Here is a 13,236-nt window from a genome sequence, read left to right as displayed (position 1 = left end):
TAATGCTCCATATTCCTGCCCCATATGTAGCTATAGGTACACACTGTTCTCAATATATTTGTTACAATGGGGCAAGAGCCCTGTCTCCTGGTGGTGATGGTAAGCTAAGCTGGGAGCATACAGCCCTCGACAGTTTCATTCTATTTTGAGTCATTTGGGTTGCCCATGAGCTAGAAGCACTAAATAAAATCCCTAAGAATATAAAAGTGCTAGTATGCAGTATTTGACCCTACAGAGTGATTGGTGGTCATCGTATTGCGCTTCATGCCACAGGACATAGTAAAGATTTTGAGAAATCAGTCCTTAGATCTAATTTCTCCATAAAATCTACAAAAGAGTTGGCTAAAATGCATAGGGCTTTCAGGTTGCAGCCTATTAATACAGCATCGTCCGCGTGCAAAAGTACAGGAATGGGTGCACCGTTTACAATAGGGACATCGGTGGCACTGTTTATAAAGTCCAGACTGAGGTTATTTATATATAGATGTGAAGTATTAACGGAGGCTGACACTACAAATTCTAGCTCTCTATTACTTATATGTATGGTTGCTTGATATCATTCTGGCATCAATTCTCTGACCAAAGACTGAATGGAATGTCTTTCAGAAGAGAGTTGAATTCAGAGCTGGTTGCTCCTCAATTCGATTCCACAGACAATGTTCTTGAAACCATATATTTTGAGCCTGAAATAAGAAATCTGATTATTGAACATTCTTCAGAGAAGGAATTGTTTTTAAAGAGGGCAGTGTTAGTGAGCTCCTGTGTAAGAACACATACTAAAAGATTAGTGACAGATAGGGTTATTAGTTATTAAAGTTCTTTTGATGATTGCATTTCTTGCTTATTGAACTCTACCTACTTTGCGTGGAAGTTAGATACTCCTAACTTAACTTTGATAATGGCTTATTTTGGAAGTATTAGATGCATTCAAATAACTGGCATTGCTTAGATTGCTTTGTAAAAACATCATTACAGATATTTACAGGTAAAATATATACATATATATATATTCACTGAAAAAACCATAGGTTTCACACCAGTTATAGTTAGGTGGAAATTTTACTCGCATAAAACCATTGAAATTCCCATGTTATAGTTAGTTGGACTCACTATAACTTGCGCGTGCAATGCACTGCTGATGACGTCACATATTACATCACTCATGACTTGGTCAGTGACATCACTCATGACATCACTGATGACATCTCAAATGACATCACTGATTACAACATCCTTGTGACAAAGTGGCAGACCTCCTATCAGCATAAAATAACCTTTGACACACACATTCAAAAATAGAAACTAACATTTTCTTAAAAAAGGAGAAACCAATACCAATTACAACAACTTATTAGGTAATTCCAACATCTACATACACATCCACTCATTCACCAACAGTTCTATATAGTCACTCATGCATGTACTTACTCATCATATGTACTCATACACCTATACATCCTGTTACACACTAATACTCATCCATATAGTTACTCACACACAAATTCACACATGCAAATAAACTATCAAAAAACCATTTACTTGATTATACTGCTATATACACACCACTACACATACTTCTACAGAAACGGAAACATATTTACTTACTTAAACAATCAATTATAAAAACACATACTCACTAACCCACCCATACACACAATCATCCACCCATACAGTCTTGCATACATGCTGTCTTCAAAATACATACAAATAGTGAGTCACTCATTCATGCATCTGTGCTCTAAGTAATATCCCCCACCGAAACATACAGACACTGATACTGATACTCAAAAAAACAACTAATAACCCATATACACACTCATGTAGCTACTCACCAACCCATGCAGCCACTTATACACAAAGTGAGACAAAGATACAGATATTTAAATATTTAAACATTACTCGCTAATATATGTATTCACTAAGATACATTTAATAAGTCAGTTAACCAATCAATTTTACACAAAAAAAACATCCATTTAGACATTTATTTACCCATTTATTCTTCCATCAACCTTTAGATATACATATATAAAAAATATTTATTTTTCAGAAAGATACACATTCACTGGATGATGTCATCAGTGATGTCATTTGAGATGTCATCAGTGATGTCATGAGTGATGTCACTGACCATGTCATGAGTGATGTAATATGTGACGTCATCAGCAGTGCATTGCACGCGCAAGTTATAGTGAGTCCAACTAACTATAACGTGGGAATTTCAATGGTTTTATGCGAGTAAAATTTCCACCTAACTATAACTGGTGTGAAACCTATGGTTTTTTCAGTGAATTTAATAGGTTTTTTAAATGCTAATTCCTAACTATAGAGCTGGTGTGAAACCTATGGTTTTTTCAGTGAGTATATATATATATATATATATATATATATATATATATATATATATATATATATATATATATATATATATATAAAATTTCTATGGCAAAATGAAACCCCTCATTTTGTTCCTTTTCAAATTAAATGTATTAGGTGTTACCACTTTATTCCAATCAAGATGACTTCAGGTGTGCCATACTTTTGTCATAAGTAAGACTGTTAGCGTTCTAGTTGTTCTTTAGAACACTCTGGGACATTCTGTCATTGGGCTATAGTTGGGCTACATTTGGGCTCTTTTGTCTCTGGTGGCCATCTTGGGAGACTGCATATCAGAATTTTTTTATGAACTATAAGAGGATTTGAGAAGTCACTCAAAATGTGCCCTAATTTTTCTTTCTTCAGCACTAATCATAATTTCTGTGGCAAAATGAACCCCCTCATTGTGTTCCTTTGCAAATTAAATGTTTTAAGTGTTAACACTTTATTCCAATCAAGATGACTTCAGGTGTGCCATACTTTTGTCATAAGTAAGACTGTTAGCGCTCTAGTTGTTCTTTAGAACACTCTGGGACATTCTGTCATTGGGATATAGTTGGGCTACATCTGGCTGATATTTGGGCTACATTTGTTTTTTTTTGTCTCTGGTGGCTATCTTTGGGCTACATTGGGCTACATTGGGCTACATTTGAGCTCTAACATATATATAGCCCAATGTAGCCCAATATATATTTTTTCAAAGTTAATTTTCATAAAAACCACCAGAGCATATATCTTGAGACATAGCAAAGGCACATCGGGGTACCAGTCCCTACAATTTTGCCAAGTTTGGTGGAAATCCATTCAGCCTTTCAGGCTAAAAGTGAGTCCAACCGCCCTACGGAAATTAACATGGGGAATTCGGCGCCAAAGTTATTCCCAATAGAATGTTGCGGATTTCCTATGGAAAACAATCCTAACTATAACTACCTACTGGCGACCGCCAGTAGGTAATATATATATATATATATATATATATATATATACATATATATATATATATATATATGTATTACCTACTGGCGGTCGCCAGTAGGTATATATAGTTAGGATTTTTTCCCTATGGGATTTTTGAAAATTCTATGTCTAATAACTTTGGCGTTTGTGGACGGAATTGGCTGAAATTTTCAGGAAAATGGCACATTTTGTTTCTGAGCAGCCCTTGAAAATTTGGGGGGGGTTCGTCAAGGGGGGGCCGAGAAAAAAGGGGGGTCCCAAAACGTGTTTTTAACATTGAGTTTTCCATAGGGCGGTTGGCCTCACTTTTAGCCCGAACGGCTGAATGGATTTGCACGAAACTTGGCAAAATTGTAGGGACTAGTAGCCCGATGTGCCTTTTGTAGGTCTCAATATATGTGCTTCAGTGGATTTTGAGAAATTAACGTTCAAAAAAAGATATATATCTGTAACAGCGGACCGGGCAGCGCTCCAGTTCGCGTACTTTTTGCGCAACGGAGCTTTGTGAAGCGAAGCTGATTGGTTCTCCGGCGTCTGTAAACATTCCAAACAGTCCGTAGCGGCCGCCATCTTGTCTCTCGGTAGGATCGAGAGACAAGAGGAGGCCAAAGCGAAGGGGCAAATGACCATAAGGGGGCATAGTAGATCCTCGCTGACCCCCTAGGTTTGATGTGGAGGTTTTAAAAGGGCCCCGCGGGGCAAAAAAAAAATAAAATAATAATAATCGAACGGCTGAATGGATTTGCACGAAACTTGGTAAAATATTAGGGACTGGTAGCCCGATGTGCCTTTGCTAGGTCTCAATATATGTGCTCCAGTGGATTTTGAGAAATTAACGTTCAAAAAAAGATATATATCTGTAACAGCGCTCCGCTTCGCGTAACGGAGGTTTGCGAAGCTGATTGGTTCTCCGGCGTCTGTAAACATTGCAAACAGTCCGTAGCGGCCGCCATCTTGTCTCTCGGTAGGATCGAGAGACAAGAGGAGGCCAAAGCGAAGGGGCAAATGACCATAAGGGGGCATAGTAGATCCTCCTTGTCCTCTTAGGTTTGATGTGGAGGTTTTAAAAGGGCCCCGCGAGGCAAAAAAAATAAATAATAATAATCGAACGGCTGAATGGATTTGCACGAAACTTGGCAAAATTGTAGGGACTGGTAGTCCGATGTGCCTTTGCTAGGTCTCAATATATGTGCTCCAGTGGATTTTGAGAAATTAACGTTCAAAAAAAGATATATATCTGTAACAGCGCTCCGCTTCGCGGAGATAAAATTATATCTGTATTACCTAGCTGTTGCTAACACCAGTTAGCGACGGCTAGTAGGAGATAGCGACCATCTTGGGCCCCACTTTGCATGTGAGTGATATTTATCACTAATGACATGCAAAGTGGGCATGCCAAGATGTTAGCGACTGGAAACAGTCGCTAACATCGCTATCTCCTATTATCAACTTTTGGAAATATTCGCGATAAGCGCGAATATCTCCAAAAGCTAGCACCTGCCCTGAGCAGTTCTAAGGCATGTTATCCAATGGGAGGTGGATAACATGGCTAAGAGCATTAGCTCGGTAATGCATGAATATCGCTGAGTTTTCAGCGATATTAATGCATTGCGGTCGTTTTTTATCGTATTTGCGATAAACCTTGATAATAGCAAGGTTTATCTGCGATAATTTCTGACGATGCTTAGCGGTAAAAAAATCGTTGCTAAGCATCGTTAGGGATAAATATCGCTTAACTTTGGTAATATGCCCCAACGTCTGTTAACGTTCGATTCGAAGGAAATCAGGAAGTGTTGAAAAACATTGTCTGCGCCATCTTGCCTTTTTTCAAATGCCACACTTTTGTCGTGCACGGCAGTCATTTTAGATGCCTTGACCAGACCCACTCTGTGCACGCTGTCGATCCTTAGCATGACTCCCCACCCTCGCAAGCATCTCCCCCAGGCAGTGGTCACCCCCGCTCTCTGTCTTATGCATGGGTAATAAACCACCCCCCATCTGCGCTGCTCTTCCCTGAGAATCACACCCTGTGCCTGCCCGACACCTCCCTTTTGCCCTATTCACTACCGCACCCTCTGACACTCCTTTTCCTCTGTATCCGATTGTCCAGGCCGGTCCTAGGGTATCAGCTAGCCCTGCAGATGTAGTTTATGGCCCCAGCTGTAAAGAATCACCCCTCTTCAAAGGAGTTATAGTAGATCAAGGCCCACACTCGATGAGATCCGTCACAGCAGACGCGTTCCTATTATCTGAACACCATCCTGTATTGTGATTGGGGAGGGGACCGAGCCTGAAGCGGAAGATTCCAGGGATGACTCTTTGTACATCAAAGTTTTTACAATTATGTGTCACATTAACAATATATAGCACTCCAACAAAGTAGTAAGATTATAAAACTTTAATAACTTATAAATATATACAAGAAAACAAAAACAGTAATAACATATAAACATTTTTAGGGAAAAACAACGAAGTAGCGGTCGGCTGTGCGAATAGTCCCAACGCAGCACAACGTCCAGATTTCTGGCGTGGGGCGTCGCGGGGGGTGGGTCATCAGTAGCAAACTGTTGTGCAAATAGTTCCAAGGCAGCAGAACCATGGCACCAAGGTGATGTCCAGTAAGTTGCCGCACTGGTTTTGGTATCCTACAATGCTGCTCCGAATAACGGCGTGGGGCGCCCCGGGGGAGGCGGCGTGAACGGGCCTCTCCAGGTGGAGTCTCATCTGTTGTAGTGGGGCGCCCCTTTACCGTTTCAGTTGCCATTCCGTCCGCTTTTGGTCCACTGTGTCAAAAGCCGCAATTCAGCTGAGTTGCGCCCACTCTTGCGGTGCAGCGATAGGCGGCTGTCACAGGACTCTCAAAATGGCGGCAGGCTGTTTCCTTTTTGGGCCTGGTCCACTGAAATGGCCCTGGGACACCTTGGAAATCGGACGCTTGTCTGCTAGGTCTTGGACCCCATTCTCGAAAGCATCCCCTCCGCCTTGAGGATTCATCAAAAGTTTTGGGGGCCCCCGACTCCTGTAGGCTTCTGGTGGGGAGCGGCTGCCATGATTGCTCGCGGAATGACCACGACGGAGCTACGAGATGGTGGTGCTCTCATGCTGACGCCAGCTTCAGTCTGAAACATCCAGAAACAAGGTGGGGCTTTCATCGTTTGGGGAAAAAAAAAAGTTTTCATCCAATGAAAAGTGTTGTTTTTAGGTCATATGATCAAGCCTTCCATCATTAGGAAACCAAAAGTAAAATGAACCAATGAAAAGTTTTATAAACAAGTCACATGACCTGTTATGCGGCATAGGGTATAAAATGCGGAGAAAATACGTTGGCACGTGAGGCGGCGTCAGTAGCGGACCGATGTGCGAATAGGCCGAAGGCAGCGCAACAATATTTCCTGAATAGAAGACACCACAAGGCGCTGAGATGCCAAGATCCGGATGGCACCGAGGTGGTGTCTAGTAAGTTGCCGCACTGGTGTGGCAATCCTACAATGGTAAAAGTCGGCGTGGGGCGCCCCGTTGGCCTGTGAGATGGCGTCAGTAGCGGACCGATGTGCGAATGGGGCCAAAGGCAGCGCGACAATATTTTCTGACTGACACCACAAGGCGCTGAGATGCCAAGATCCGGATGGCACCGAGGTGATGTCTAGCAAGTTGCTGTACTGGTGTGGCCATCCTACAATGGTAAAAGTCGGCGTGGGGCGCCCTGTTGGCCTGTGAGATGGTGTCAGTTGCAGACCGATGTGCGAATGGGGCCAAAGGCAGCGCAACAATATTTTCTGTATGGAAGATACCACTAGGCGTTGAGATGCCAAGATCCGGATGGCACCGAGGTGATGTCTAGCAAGTTGCTGTACTGGTGTGGTCATCCTACAATGCTGAAACTCGGCGTGGGGCGCCCCATTAGCCTGTGAGATGGCGTCAGTAGCGGACCGATGTGTGAATAGGCCGGAACCAGCACAAGGCGCCAAGATCCGGATGTCACCGTGGTGGTTTCATAGTTGAGAGGTACTTCATCTGCAGTGGGGCGCCGAGATCCGGATGGCACCGAGGTGATGTCTAGCAAGTTGCTGTACTGGTGTGGTCATCCTACAATGCTGAAACTCGGCGTGGGGCGCCCCATTAGCCTGTGAGATGGCGTCAGTAGTGGACCGATGTGTGAATGGGGCAAAGGTAGCGCAAGAATATTTTCTGAAGAGGAGACACCACAAGGGGCTGAGATTTGGTTACCACCGAGGTGATGTCTAGCAAGTTGCCGCACTGGTGTGGCCATCCTACAATACTGCTCCGAATAACGGCGTGGGGTGCCCGAAGGGGGGTGGGGGGGGAGGCGGCGTGAACGGGCCTTCCTAGGTTGAGGCTCGTCTGCTGTAGTGGGGCGCCCCTTTACCGTTTCAGTTGCCATTCAGCTGAGTTTCGGCTGCTCTTGATGCTACAGCGACAGGCGGCTGCAACAGGACTCTCAAAATGGCGGCCTGTTCTTTGGATGTGGGCCTGGTCCACTAAAATGGCCCTGGGACACCTTAGAACTCGGACGCTCGATTTTTTTTTTCCTTTCCTGTACATGCAAAAAAAGGTAAATGCCTGGTACATTACACACTTCATCTGCCACGATGAACTCTCCAGAGGAACCGAAAAAAAATATAGTTATGGTAACTATACCATGCATCGTCATATGGAGAGGTGGCACCAATTAATTATAGTGCTGCATAAAAGAGAGATTTGGAGGAGAACCCCTGACCTGCTAGTACATTCATCAAAGAAGTGGCACTGACAGCATCAGAGGCAAGGGAAACGGTCCCAAATATTTAGAAGAACTTTGGAAAGATTAAATTGACATGTTTAGATTGTGGCAAATTAATTTCATGTGGACAGATGAGTGTTACTCTAATAAATACAGCATATGAACATCATCATAGTCGATGGTTGGTAGAGACATTTTGACTATATCCTGGACCTGCCCGTCCTCGCCCAAAATGGCGCCGGAATAAATGGGACTCGTAACTCCTTGTTGTGTACTGGTTGCAGAACCTTGAAATCACGAGATAAGTATGCAGTTTTGAAGCACTTGGCGGGCGGGGACGAGAATTGATTGAATATTTCGACATCCCTATTGATATTAAGTTCTGATGTGTTATTGATTACTGAACTATTGAAAGTTCGAATTAACGTCACCCATGGTACTTGCCCGCAAATGTATATCTAGATAATTTTATTGTAACTGGCCCTGTCGTATTTTAATTATAAAATGTACGTCCACCAATTCCGTAACTGTTAGACACCTTAGTTCTTGCAACCTAATGGCCCGCCCGTTACGTTCCTCTACAGTGTAAATGTCTACTCATCATATACGATTACAGTTTGCTCCGTGGCCGGCCCACGTGGTTATAGGCTCGTATTTGTATAATGAAATTTTCACAATAAAGGTTTTTAAAAGAAAACATGGTAGTAGTATATACATTGGTAAAGTTTTTAATAATAGTCACTGTTTTAGAATCAGTAAAAGGCAAGTGAAATAAAGCAGACCAATTACATGAAGGGTAAAAGGTATAATTCGAAGGAACGCAGTAAAGATAAATGGTCAAGGGCTGTTGTGTTTTCTACTCCTGCAACATAAAGTGATCGATAAGAATCTCATATTCAGGCGTATCGGCGACTAAGACAGCAGGTCGACCCTCTTTTGCTCAACGGCTCCGTCATGGGACAAAGAAACGCTCTTTTTCTCGAAAAAAGAATATATTTTACTTGCAGGACAGTTGTAAATTTTCCGGGAAAGTACATTAGCCTGGAACATTATAACATATATTTAAGAAAAAATAATGTTCGGAAGTAATAAAAAGCGTAATTTTTAGGTCATATGACCAAGCCTTTCATCATTAGAATAAGAAAAGTAAAATGAACCAATGAAAAGTTTTATTAACAAGTCACATGACTTGTTATGCTTACGTTACGCGCTGCGCGCCCCGGATGACTTCCGGATGCGCTAACGCGGCGCGTCATATGACGCATTACGCGACAACGCAGGTCCAGAATATAGTCAAAATGTCTCCACCAACCAGCGGTTGGAACACAACCCCTTTCAGCAGGCTAAATAGTTCTGTTAAATGACAACAGAAGGGACAGGCAACAAGAACCATCAGTCAAAGAGGGGAGGGCTAGTTCTTCTCTACCGGGTTACATTGGGGCGCTACCGGAACTGATCGAATTGGTAGTCTACAGTGTTTCTGGATATTCAGACTGAAGCTGGGGTTAGCATGAGAGCAGCACCATTTCGTAGCTCCGTCGTGGCCATTCCGCAACCAATCATGGCAGCCGCTCTTTATCGTTATTTTGGGCGGGGTGGGTGGCGGAGCCAAGCTGTTTTGCAGCCATCATTGTGTGGAGTTCAGTTCATCTCACTAGTTTTGCATTTGTCATGAGGGGTTGTTCCTAATGTTTCTATTTTAGCGAGGTCAAAAAGAGATCCCATTAGTGGCCTACTGATTTTGCTCGATTCCTTTTCTTTTTTTTTTACACGATTTTTCGTTATCTGCGAAGACTAAACAGAGTATTGCGACTCTGTGTTTGTTTGTAAATAGAGAATGAACCAAAGAGAACCAATTCTAAAACAGTAAATAATTGGATAACAATCAATCAAATGGAGAGAGAAGCAGGCACGACGTATTACAACGGGGGCAAAGGCCTGCGTTAACTACCCTTCACTATGTGCAAAGAGAGAGTACTCCTAATAGAAATGAGGGGGGGGGCACCATTCAAAGCAGATCAGTGTGCATAAACACGAAAATGTTTTCACTTACCACGTACTTGACATTCGACAGCTTATGATATTTGCTATTAAAAAAACATTGAAATTCACTGAAAAAACCATAGGTTATAGACCATATATAGTTAGGAATTAGCATTTACAAAACCTTGAAAATTCACTGAAAAAACCATAGGTTATAGACCATATATAGTTAGGAATTAGCATTTAAAAAACCTTATTTTACTCACACAAAACCATTGAAATTCCATATATAGTTAGTTGCACTAACTATATATCGCGCACCCGCAATCCACTGCTGATCATGTCACATATTACATCATTCATGACATGGTCAGTGACATCACTGATGACATCACTGATGACATCTCAAATGACATCACTGATGAGATCACTGATGACATCATCCAGTGACTGTGTGTTTCTGTAAAGTTTAAATATGTTTTACATATTGAAGAATGAGTAGATGTATAAGTGTCTGGACGAAGGATTTAGTAAGTGCATGACTGAATGTGTGAGTGAGTGATTAAATGTGTCTCACTGAGTGCATGGGTTAGTGACTAAACTGTCTTAATTTGTGCATCATTATGTCTGTTGTTCTGTAAACTGCTGCATGTGTTGATCAGTAGCTATATGATTAACTATATGGGTTATTGATTGATTGTCCAAGTATTTGTATGGGAGACTGAGTGTGTGTGTGGCTGGCTGGGAGGTGTGTGACTCTGTGCAGATCAATGTGTACTTGTATCAATGATTGTATAAGAAAGTAAGTATGTGTTAGTATATGTTTGAAAATGTAAGGTGCTCTATGTTTAACTGTATAGACAAGAAAATGGAAGTGTGATTGATTCTTTACAGGACTGACTAGGTGTGTGAGTAACTCCATGGATGAGTGGCAGAGTGTGAGTGTCTGTATAGGTGTATGAGTGCATATGATAGTGTTGTAAAGATGAGTGATTGTATGTATGAATGATTGTATGGGTGAATGAGTGAATGTGTGTGTAGACGTAGGAATCAGTGAGTACGTATGTAGTAACTAGTATTGGTGTGTCAATGGTTTCAAAAATTATACTCTGTATTTAACACTGGGTGAAACAGAGGTTATATTAAAATGTGAGGAGATGCATTGTATTGTCACATGAATGATATCATCAGTGATGTGGTCATTGATGTCAAATGAGATGTCATCAGTGATCTCATCAGTGATGTCATTTGAGATGTCATCAGTGTTGTCATCAGTGATGTCACTGACCATGTCATGAATGATGTAATATGTGACATGATCAGCAGTGGATTGCGGGTGCGCGATATATAGTTAGTGCAACTAACTATATATGGAATTTCAATGGTTTTGTGTGAGTAAAATAAGGTTTTTTAAATGCTAATTCCTAACTATATATGGTCTATAACCTATGGTTTTTTCAGTGAATTTTCAAGGTTTTGTAAATGCTAATTCCTAACTATATATGGTCTATAACCTATGTTTTTTTCAGTGAATATATATATATATATATATATATTGATATTTATGACGTACAACTTAGGGGTTCTCAAAGAAGAAGGACTACGAGGACGAGGAAGGGGAGCAGTCATGGTGAGGAGGAGGCAGCCACCGCAGGTAAGTGCTTTTATTTTACATTATACTTACTTTGGGAGGGGGGAAGGAGTGGAGCGGAGTTCCACAGAGTTTTCTCCCAACTCCGTGGAACTCTACGTAGAGGCATTATGCCTGCTCCGCCTACCCTTACAAAAGAGATACATAAAATAGAAGACATGGGAAAGAGGAAAGAGGATCATTTCATATTCATAACTGTCATGCTTTAAGTTGTCTATCGACCAGATTAATGCTAGTCATGTCGCATTTTACATGCAAAAGTAGGTGTAAGTTAATCCTTTAACAAAACATAGAGATCCCTGTCCACATACAGTTGACCAGATATCTCGTTCCATATTTTTCCTCTTTCTGGTCCACAAACATGGTCTGAGGGGAATTTTTATAATGTGCACAGCAAATTTTTAAGAATTTTGCAGCTTACAACAATTGCTTACATACATGTTTATAAAGAAAAGAGATCATCAGTGTTGCCTTACTGTGCGTTTAATGCGCCTTGGGTTTCTTGCATTGCAAACTAGTATTCCCACTCTCCCAGATGTCCCACTAATACAATCGGAAGGAATATGTCTTTTAAAATGTTCATGTAGTAATCTGACTCTTACATAATTACACTTTTGGTTGTTTTTTTAGCTAACAGGCTTGTACTCTTAAAATGCATCTCAAGGGAATCTGAGTAAACATTTTGTATGACTAACATATTTCCAGATCATAGATGCTGAAACCCCAAATTAGGGACAGGATCCACTTATATTCTTTTATATGATTAACATTTGTATAATATCAACTTTTTTTTAGATTGTGACAAGACGATTTGTGAGACTATATATATATTTTTTATCTACTGCTATAAGACATTTACTACATATACGCAGGCACCTATTTACTCCCTTTTGCTCAAATCTGCCTTTGTCTACACTTTCCCTTTCTTCAGTTTGCTTACATGTTTTTCACTTTTTTCAATTTAATTTTACAACTACTTCATCCTCCTTTATGTCTTGTTAATGCCTACATTTGAACCCACTGATGGTCCATGGGCATATTAATATGGAGCACATCCATATCATTTTGCTTAGTTGTTTTCACTTTATTTTCACTTTTTTCAAATTAAATTTACATCTACTTCTTCCTCACTTCTATCTTGTTAACTCCTTCACTTGCACCCACTGATGGCCCATCAGTATATTAATATGGAGCACATCCATATCCCAGTTTCAGGATACCAATGATCAGTGCTCCTGGTCATTAACAACTTTGCCCTGCTTTCTGGGTTATTGACTATTACCAAAACCTATTCACAGCAGGATTTATACAAATTCCTTCAATTCTTACACACTTTTGTACTTTCTAGAAGTCTAAGATTAACTCACATAACTGTCACATCTTATCAAAATATATCACTGTTCTGGTAGGGTTGCCACAAAAGAAACAACAATTCTCAGATTTGTTGTGGCCTCATTAAATATAACTGCATGTATAAATATTCTTCAGCAGCCTTGAAAATGTCCACCAAACGAAACATGTGTTGGCT

This window comes from Lissotriton helveticus, chromosome 11 (assembly GCF_964261635.1).
Source record: "Lissotriton helveticus chromosome 11, aLisHel1.1, whole genome shotgun sequence".
Taxonomy (NCBI): domain Eukaryota; kingdom Metazoa; phylum Chordata; class Amphibia; order Caudata; family Salamandridae; genus Lissotriton; species Lissotriton helveticus.
The sequence above is the reverse complement of the archived record's forward strand: the minus strand, read 5'-3'. Positions refer to the sequence as shown.